Raw genomic sequence first — 10,659 nt, 5'->3', positions numbered from 1 at the left:
TTTTAATTTCTCCATTGAATCTGAATGAGATCCTTGCTGGGTAGAGTAATCTTGGTTGTAAGTTTTTCCCTTTCATCGCTTTAAATATGTCCTGCCACTCCTTTCTGGCTTGTAGAATTTCTGCTGAAAGACCAGCTGTTAACCTTATAGGCATTCCCTTGTATGTTACTTGTTGTTTTTCCCTTGCTGCTTTTAATATTTTTTGTTTTTATTTAATTTTTTTTTTTTTTTTTTTGCAGTACACGGGCTTCTCACTGTTGTGGCCTCTCCTGTTGTGGAGCACAGGCTCAGCGGCCATGGCTCATGGGCCCAGCCACTCCGTGACATGTGGGATCTTCCCAGAGCGGGCACGAACCCATGTCCCCTGCATCGGTAGGCAGACTCTCAACCACTGCACCACCAGGGAATCCCTGTTTTTATTTAATTTTTGATAGTTTGATTAATATGTGTGTTGCTGTGTTTCTCCTTGGATTTATCCTGTATGGGACTCTCTGTTCTTCCTGGACTTGATTGACTATTTCTTTTCCCATATTAGGGAAGTTTTCAACTATAATCTCTTCAAATATTTTCTCAGTCCCTTTATTTTTCTCTTCTTCTGGGACCCCTATAATTCAAATGTTGGTGAGTTTAATGTTTTCTCAGAGGTCTCTGAGACCGTCATAAATTCTTTTCATTGTTTTTTCTTTATTCTTCTCTGTGGTAGTTATTTCCACTATTTTATCTTCCAGGTCACTTATCCATTCTTCTGCCTCAGTTATTCTGCTACTGATTCCTTCTAGAGAATTTTTAAGTTCATTTATCATATTGTTCATCATTGTTTGTTTGCTCTTTAGTTCTTCTAGGTCCTTGTTAAACGTTTCTTTTATTTTCTCCATTCTATTTCCAAGATTTTGGATCATCTTTACTATCATTACTCTGAATTCTTTTTCAGATAGACTGCCTATTTCCTCTTCATATGTTTGGTCTTGTAGCTTTTTACCTTGTTCCTTCATCTGCTGTGTGTTTCTCTGTCTTCTCCTTTTGGTTAACTTACTGTATTTGGGGTCTCTTTTTCACAGGCTGCATGTTCATAGTTCCTGTTGCTTTTAGTGTCTGCCCCCAGCGGCTAAGGTTGGTTCAGTGGGTTGTGTAGGTTTCCTGGTGGAGGGGACTAGTGCCTGTGTTCTAGTGTATGAGGCTGGATCTTGTCTTTCTGGTGGGCAGGACCATGCCTGGTGGTGTGTTTTGGGGTGCCTGTGACCTTATTATGATTTTAGGCCACCTCTCTGCTAATGAGTGGGGTTGTGTTCCTGTCTTGCTAGTTGTTTGGCATAGGGTGTCCAGCACTGTAGTTTGCTGGTCATTGAGTGGTGCTGGATCTTAGCGTTGAGACGGAGATCTCTGGGAGAGCCTTCACCATTTGATATTAGATGGAGCTGGGAGTTCTCTAGTGTCTTGAACTCAGCTCTCCCACCTCAGAGGCACAGGCCTGACACCCAGCCAGAGCACCAAGACACTGTCAGCCAAATGGCTCAGAAGAAAAAAAGAAAGAATGAAAAAATAAAATAATTAAAATAAAAAATAATTATTAAAAATTGAAACAATTAAATTAAAAAGTAATTTAAAAAAGAAAAAAAAATGAAAGAGAGAAGAGAGCAACGTAACCTAGAAACAAATCCACCAATGATAACAAGCGTTAAAAACTATATTAAAAAAAAAAAAAGACAGAAACCTAGGAAAAATGGTAAAAGCAAAGCTATACAGACAAAATCACACAAAGAAGCATGCACATACACACTCACAAAAAGAGAAAAAGGAATAATATATATATATTGTTGCTCCCAAAGTCCACTGCCTCAATTTTGGGATGATTCGTTGTCTATTCAGGTATTCCACAGATGCAGGGTACATCAAGTTGATTACGGAGATTTAAGCCTCTGCTTCTGAGGCTGCTGGGAGAGATTTCCCTTTCTCTTCTTTGTTTGCACAGCTTCTGGGGTCCAGCATTGGCTTTGACCCCACCTCTTTGTGTAGGTCACCTGAGGGCGTCTGTTCTTCACTCAGACAGGATGGGTTAAAGTAGCAGCTGATTAGGGGGCTCTGGCTCACTCAGGCTGGGGGTAGGGAGGGTTATGGAATGCGGGGCAAGCCTGCGACAGCAGAGGCCAGCATGACGTTGCAACAGCCTGAGGTGAGCTGTGTGTTTCCTGGGGAAGTAGTCCCTGGATCACGGGACCCTGGCAGTGGTGGGCTACACAGGTTCCCGGGAGGGGAGGTGTGGATAGTGACCCATGCTTGCGCACAGGCTTCTTGGTGGCTGAAGCAGCAGCCTTAGTGTTTCATGTCTGTCTCTAGTGTCCGTGCTGATAGCTACAGCTCACGCCCGTCTCTGAAGCTCGTTTAGGCGATCCTCTGAATCCCCTCTCCTTGCACACCCTGAAACCATGGTCCCTTGCCTCTGAGGCAGGTCCAGAGGTGGACTTTTTCCCGGACTCCCTCCCAGCTAGCAGTGGTGCATTAGCCCCCTTCAGGCTGTCCTCATGCAGCCAGCTTCAGCCCTCTCCTTGGGATCTGACCTCCGAAGCCAGAGCCTCAGTTCCCAGCCCCTACCAGCCCTGGTGGGTGAGCAGATAAGCCTCTCAGGCTGGTGAGTGTTGGTCAGCACTGATCCTCTGTTCAGGAATCTCTCCGCTTTGCCCTCTGCACCCCTGTTGCTGCACTTTCCTCCATGGCTCCGAAGCTTACCCCCAGCCACCCACCGTGTCTGCCAGTGAAGGGGCTTCCTAGTGTGTGGAAACTTTTCCTCCTTCACAGTTCCCTCCCAGTGGTGCAGGTCCCGTTACTATTCTTTTGTCTTTGTTTTTTCTTTTGGCCTACCCAGGTACGTGGGGAGTTTCTTGCCTTTTGGGAAGTCTGAGGTCTTCTGCCAGCATTCAGTAGGTGTTCTGTAGGAGTTGTTCCACACGTAGATGTATTTCTGATGTATTTGTGGGGAGGAAGGTGATCTCCACGTCTTATTCTTCCACCAACTTGAAGGTCTCTCCCAATGCGTGTTAATTAAACCATTAGCCCATCTACCTGGCGTATTCATCAAGGTTCCAATGGACTGGATTCTCACCTTTCGACAATGACCTTAAGCCAAGATCCAACTTATCTGCTCTTGTCTTTCTTTCTTTTTTTTTTTTTATTCAGTACGCGGGCCTCTCACTGTTGTGGCCTCTCCCATTGCGGAGCACAGGCTCCGGACGCGCAGGCTCAGCGGCCATGGCTCACGGGCCCAGCTGCTCTGCAGCATGTGGGATCTTCCCAGACTGCGGCATGAACCCGTGTCCCCTGCAACAGCAGGCGGACTCTCAACCCTGCGCCACCAGGGAAGCCCTCTGCTCTTGTCTTAACTCAGCTGAATGTTCAGTGAGGGCAACAGCTGAACAGCTCTGCATTCTCACTGATGCCCAGGACACCCCAGATCCTGTTGGATGAACTGTTCCCCCTGGTGGTGTTCAGCATCCTCAGGTGTTCATGGACCACAGCCTTCCAAGGCTCTTTGGGAGTGGGATGGTGCCAGCTCATGGATCTGAGCACTGAGGGTAGCATTAGTTCTTCCTTTACAGAAGGGCTCATTGGGCAACAAATGGGTGGTGAGAGAGGTGATGGATGAAGGAGACTAGGAGTTGTAAAAATTATTCTATTAAGTAAAATATTGGAGAGAGAGAGGAAATGGGACTTGGATTGGAAGCTATAGAAGCAGTGCCTTGGCTTAGATGCCCTGTCTCTAGGAGACCATTATGCAGGCCCTGCTTGGGCTTGGGCTCAGGGCAAGCACTCAGGCAAGTAGATTCACTACCCTGGACTAAGTCTTCACTCCCTTGTCAGAGACGGAGTAATACTGTGACCTTTGTCAACTCTAGGTTTTCATGCCATAAAATTAATGAATGTGAAAGAGCTCTAAAAACACAAGGGATTGAACGGGAGTCAAATACTGTCTGATAATATTGAGATTTGCTTTTTGGTTAAAAAATGGCCCAGTACCTGTCCTATAGTAACTTCTTAATAAATACTTATTGATTGAATGAGTGGTGTGATTAGAATAGGAATATGAATCTGCCCTGACCTAGATCCCCCAATCTCATTCCAGATATCTCCTACTCCCTTGGAGCCATATTTCCCCCTCCCTACTCGCCTCCTCCTTGTACTTAGGCAACAAAGTGGCACATCATTAATGGGATGAAAGAGAGAAGGAAAGAGGAAAGAAAATGGAAGAAACACCCAATATGTCCGTAGGGATGGCTCTGAGGCACAATCATTTCACCCAGGGGAGCCAGAGACATGCAGGGAATGGATGACTTTCTGGGACACACCTGCTTAGACTTTGAAATGCAGTTCTTTGCTGCTTTAGCACTTTCTATCAATGCACAGAGGATGTCACTCTTTTCATTCTGGGCCCTGAGCATACGCAAGAGAGAGAGAAAGCCATAGCCTAACAAAGCAGGGGCTTGATGAGATGGCACATGCCAGGACAAGAGAGAAATGACAATAGAAAAATCCAAACAGAGCCTTTTTGTATTGAAGCTAGGGGCTGGATCCCTGCTTTCTGATGCCTTGATGAAGAGGATTCTCTGGATTTAGAGGAGAAGAGGGGAGTGGGTCTGTGTTACTTACCAGCCCAAAGCAGCATCCTCCCCATCTCTAATACAGTCCCCACACAAAGACCTGGGGCCCGTCACTCTGTGTAAGATCTGAGCTGAGAGGGGTCTCGTTATCCCTGTGACAGTAGAACAGCTGCACAAGGCATTGTACCAGAATCCAGCTGCAGAGCCTGCATCCAGCTCCACACTTGTCCCATTCCCAAGGTCCCTGGGCAGCCTATTGTGTTGTCAACCCCTCACCAGCTGTGGCCAAGTTCAGAGAACTCATTATGTGTCAAAACTCAAGAAGATAAAATCCTTTTGCCATGTCTTTGACTGTGAGAGGGACAGGGAAGGAGGCCTTGGTCAACATGCCAACAGGACTGTGGGGAGCTGTTTTTGTGGTTCCTGTGACTTTTGGATAGTAAAGTGAAGAGTCACAGTGGAACTAAGAAATAGGGAAGCTGAGAGCTCCCTGATTTGGGTTGGCTCTAAATTCTGGGCTTTGGGGTCTTTCACTTCTGTTTAGGTCTCTCAGCCATGACCATGAGCTAGGAAAATGGCTAGGGTCCTAAGGCAGAAGCTCTACCAGGAATGAAGAATGCATCTCTCTGGAGTTGTGTCTCCACCAGGTACGGGAACCTGAGGAACCCCAACTGAGGGCTGTGGAGCAGAGGGGCCCTGCCAGCAGACCTCTCTTCCTCAAACAATGTTCTGATCATTCTCTCTCTTCTTCTAAACCCACTGTGTTTCCCATCGATTAGATAATAAAGTCCAGACTTTTAGCAAGGCCCTGCCCATCTGATCCAACCCACCTGGCAGTCTCATTCCCTGCTATCCTTTCCAGGTACTGTGTGCTCCAGCCAATTCAGAGTCCCCACTGATCTACAATGGCACAAACTCTTCCAAGCCTCTGTGTTGTTCTTATGCTGTTTTTCTGCATGAGATGCCTTTTTACTTTCCCTACCTGATGAGTTCCTACTTATACTTCAAGGCCCAAAGTTAATTTCCTCTGTGATACTTTCTTCTTTCCTGAAACTCTCAGGCAGAATTCACTGTAACAGCATTTATCTCACTTGTATTTTCATTAATTTGGCAGTACAACAGATGTCTGCTAAGTACTTATCTGCAAGACACCTAAGATCTGGTGATTTAAAGAGAAAAATAACACAGCCTCTTTCCTCTAGGAGATCATAATCTAGTTGTGGAGATATACATGCAAATGGATAAAATCCAATGCACTGTGTAATGCATTATCAGAGATACCAAGTGCTGTACCTCTTCATAGGGAGTGGGACAGTAGGCACAGGAAAGGGAGAAAAATGTCAGAGATCAGGGAAAATTTTATTTACATAAACTGAGATTTTGATCAATATTTATGAATTAGTGATATTTGACCAGAGATGACATCGTGAGGAATAGTTAAATAGAAAGAAATATCTAGAACCTGTTTTAAGTATAACAAGTGTAACCAAAATATAAGCTAGCATCCCAAGTGGCCATTGTCTTCATGAATTCAGTTTTTACCAGGGCCATGTGCTTTATTTCTGGGTTCTTCTCTGTCTGGCACATCTCTGGGTCCAAGCAGTGTTTGCTGACTTTAGAATCAGTGGACAGAAACTATAGCAAATTCTATCGGCCACATTACGGAATATTTATGTTATGCTTTTAGTGTGTTACTTTTGTATTTTGAGGGAAAAAATGAAGACAATTTGCTGGAGAGGGTGTGGAGAAAAGGGAACCCTCTTACACTGTTGGTAGGAATGTAAATTGGTGCAGCTATATGGAGAACAGTATGGAGGTTCCTCAAAAAACTAAAAATAAAGTTGCCATATGATCCAGCAATCCCACTCCTGGGCATATATCCAGACAAAACTATAACTTGAAAAGATACATGCACCCCTATGTTCATAGCAGCACTATTTACAATAGCCAAGACATGAAAACAACCTAAATGTCCATTGACAGATGAATGGATAAAGAAGATGTGGTGTATATATACAAAATGAAATATTACTCAGCCATAAAAATAATGAAATAACGCCATTTGCAGCAACATGGATGGACCTAGAGATTATCATACTAAGTGAAGTAAGTCAGAAAGAGAAAGACAAATACCATATGATATCACTTATATGTGGAATCTAAAATATAACACAAATGAACTTATCTATGAAACAGAAACAGACTCACAGATATAGAGAACAGACTTGTGGTTGCCAAGGAGGAGAAGGGGTTGGGGGATGGATGGATTGGGAGTTTGGGATTAGCAGATGCAAACTGTGATATATAGGATGGATAAACAACAATGTCCTACTATATAGCACAGGGAACTATATTCAGTACCCTGTGATAAACCATAATGGAAAAGAATATGAAAAAGGATATATATGTGTGTGTGTGTGTGTGTGTGTGTGTGTGTGTGTGTGTATAACTGAGTCACTTTGCTGTACAAAACAAATTAATACAACATTGTAAATTAACTATACTTCAGTAAAATTTTTAAAAATGAAAAAAAAGCACATTACAGCTGCCAATGATAAATAAAGGGGAATTCCAATCTCTACTTATAGCTCTTGAAGAACATTAAAAATTAGAATTTGTAAGCGTAGGTAACATTTCTCAAAATCTCCATCATACGTTCCCCTCCAGGGATGTTGCTCTGGAACATCTTCCTCGACAGAGCTCTATCTTCACCTCCACCCTCCACAGTTACTATCCCTTCTCACTTCCATGTTACCTCCCAGCTCTTTCTATCTAAATACTATCATCTATCTTCCTACCTTTCTGGACTTGTTCTCTCTCTCCTTCTCTTCCCAGTCCTCCAATTCTCTGTCACAGAAGATATGATAAATGGGCAGGTAAGATCTTTATTTAGGGTAGTAGAGACAGAGGGGTGCCAGTAAAAGGTGAGGGAACAGTCACATATTAATAAATCATGTCCCCATTCCACAGTGATAGTCAAGGCAGAACAGACTTTAACTTGTGGAGTAGTTTCTGTTGGGTGTTATTTTCTAGAATCCAGGAGCAGATAGAATTTTCTAGCTCTGGCTTTACCAATACCTCATATGTTGTTCCAGCAGGCTGATTCCTGCTGATGAATTTCAGGTGATTCAAGATAACTTGCATTTTGTTGTATCTCAGTATTGAGAACTTTCCAGAAATTATATCTCTAACTCAAGATCTTTGCTTTGAATAGTTGAGATCAAAGGCCAGAACATGAATAGAAGTGATACTGAGGCAGGAACAGTGGCTGACAAGGCAGGGGATGAGGATGGAGGTGAATTGGGGTTAACCTGCAACTCCCTTCCCTTTGACAAAAATAATCTATTTCTTCCATTAGACAAATGCAGCAGAAAAGAAAGAAGGAATGACTCAAGTGCAGAGACAACTCAGTTCAATAAAATCAATGCACTATGTGTTAGTAGAGACCGCTGATGAAACGACATAGAAAAATACATACCTACATCCACCACTACCAACCCACATACATCTGAATTGATAATGCTTTGCATCTTTCTTTCCAGATATGTCCTAATTATATTGGTTGAAGTTTTGAGGTCCCAGAGCAATAACAGTTTTTAATTCCCTGGAGGCAGCATTTCTGCATGGGAAGAACCTGTTCCAGATGATTACTGATAACAGTGTGTTGCAAATTCAGCTATTGGGCTTACTTCAAACAGGAAAAGTGCTCAAAAGTAAAATCCTCTATTGGGGGAGTGGCTAAGATGGTAGAGTAGGAGCTCTACTCTGAGTCTGAGCTCACCTCATCCCATGAGCACACCAAAATTACAATTATTTACAGAGTAACTATTGATGAGAATGACCTGAAAACTAGTTGCAAAGATTTTCCACATTTAACAATATAAAGAAGGAACCACAATGAGATGGGTAGGAGGAGCAGAGATGTGGTATAGTCAAGACTCACACACCCATGAAGGTGACCCACAAACAGGAAGATAATCACAACTGTAGAGATTCTCCCCCAAAAAGTGAGGGGTTCGAGGCCCACATTGAGCTCCCCAGACTGGGGATCCTGTAACCAGGAAGCCAAGCCCTCGGAATGTCTGGCTTTGAAGGCCAGTGGGACTTGCTTACAGGAGAATCAGAGGACTGTAGGAAGCAGAGACTCCACTCTTATAAAACACATGCAAAATCTCACACACTCTGAGACCCACTGCAGAGACAGTAATTAGAAAGGATTCTGGGTCTGACCCACTTGTTGATCTTGGAGAGCCTCCTGGGGAGGCAGGAGCGAACTGGGACTCCCCCTGTGGACACAGACACTAGCAGCAGCCATTTGGTGGAGCTCCTTCTACCATGAGGACACTGGTACTAGCTTTGGAGTTCTTCCTCTAGCCAATTAGTGCCAGGGGCTTACCTGCCCACTAGCCAGTGGATACCAGTCCCAGAACCACACAGGCTGAGGAGCCAGCCACGTGGGAACTCAGCCCCACACACCAGCAGACCAGCACCAGCCCTGAGCTCCCCCAGGCTCCCCATAAAGCTGCCCCAGAACCCATAACTACCCAGCAGTGGCTGCCACTAGATCCATAACACCCAGGCCCTGCAGCCAGCTGCACAAGGACTTGGCTGCAGCTACCAGTGGGCTAGCTTTGGTCCCAGGACCAAGCCTGCATGCCTAGAGCTCGTGCTCCTCAACAAGAGAAGCCACCACAATGAGAAGCCTGAGCACTGCAATGAAGACTAGCCCCTGCTTGCCACAACTAGAGAAAGCCCATGCACAGCAACAAAGACCCAATGCAGCCAAAAATTAAAAAAAAAAAGAGATCGTTAACTTAAAATAATTGCATACATATATAGAGAGAGAATATATATTACTTATGTTTTATATATATCATATATAGGGTTGTTTTATACATATAACTTATGTTTATATATAATATATATTACTTATGTTTTATATATATAGGGTTGTTTTATATATATAAAAAATATATATATATATATGGCTGGTCAAAAAGTTCATTTGGTTTTTTCCATAGATGTTATATATATATTACAAATATATATATTATATATATGTTACATATATATATATATATAAATTATTATATATATATATATATAAATTACTTTGGTACCACAATCCATTGGTACCACAATCCAAAATCTGAAGGTCTATAATAGATACACATACACACAAAAAGAAAGAAATCCAAACATAACTTAAAGGTAGTTATCAAATCACAAGGGAAGAGAGCAAAAGAAAAAGAAAGGAACAAGAACTACAAAAACAACCCCAAAACAATTAACAAAATGGCAATAAATACATACATATCAATAATTTCTTCTAATGTAAATGCACTAAATGCTCTAATCAAAAGACATAGAGTGACTGAATGGATACAAAAACAAGACCCATACATATGTGGCCTACAAGAGACTCACTTCAGATCTAAAGACACATACAAAATGAAAGTGATGGGATGGAAAAAGATTCCATGCAAATGGAAATGAAAAGAAAGCTGGAGTATCAGTACTTATATCAGACAAAATAGACTTTAAAATGAAGATGATAACAAAGAAGGACATTACATAATGATGAGAAGATCAATCCAGGAAGAAGATATAACAATTATAAATATATATGCACCCAACATTGGAGCACCTAAATACATACAGCAAATATTAACAAATATAAAGGGAGAAATTGACAGTAACACAATCATAGAAGGGGACTGCAACACCTGACTTACATCAATGTCAAGATCATCCAGACAGATTCAATGAGGAAACACTGGCCTTAAACAACACATTAGATCAGATGAATTTTTATATATATAATAGATATATATATAAGATAGGTAGATAGATAGAGAGATAGGTAGGTAGATAGATAGATAGATAGATAGACAGATATTCAATCCATATGAAACAGAATACACATTCTTTTCAAGTGCACATGAACATTCTCCAGGATAGATCACATGCTAGGCTACAAAATAAGTCTCAATAAACTTAAAATTGAAATCATATCAAGTATCTTTTCTGACCACAACAAAATGAAACTAGGAATCACCTATGAGAAAAA

Source organism: Leucopleurus acutus, assembly GCF_964270905.1.
Source record: "Leucopleurus acutus genome assembly, chromosome: 2".
Classification (NCBI taxonomy): Eukaryota; Metazoa; Chordata; class Mammalia; order Artiodactyla; family Delphinidae; genus Leucopleurus; species Leucopleurus acutus.
The sequence above is the reverse complement of the archived record's forward strand: the minus strand, read 5'-3'. Positions refer to the sequence as shown.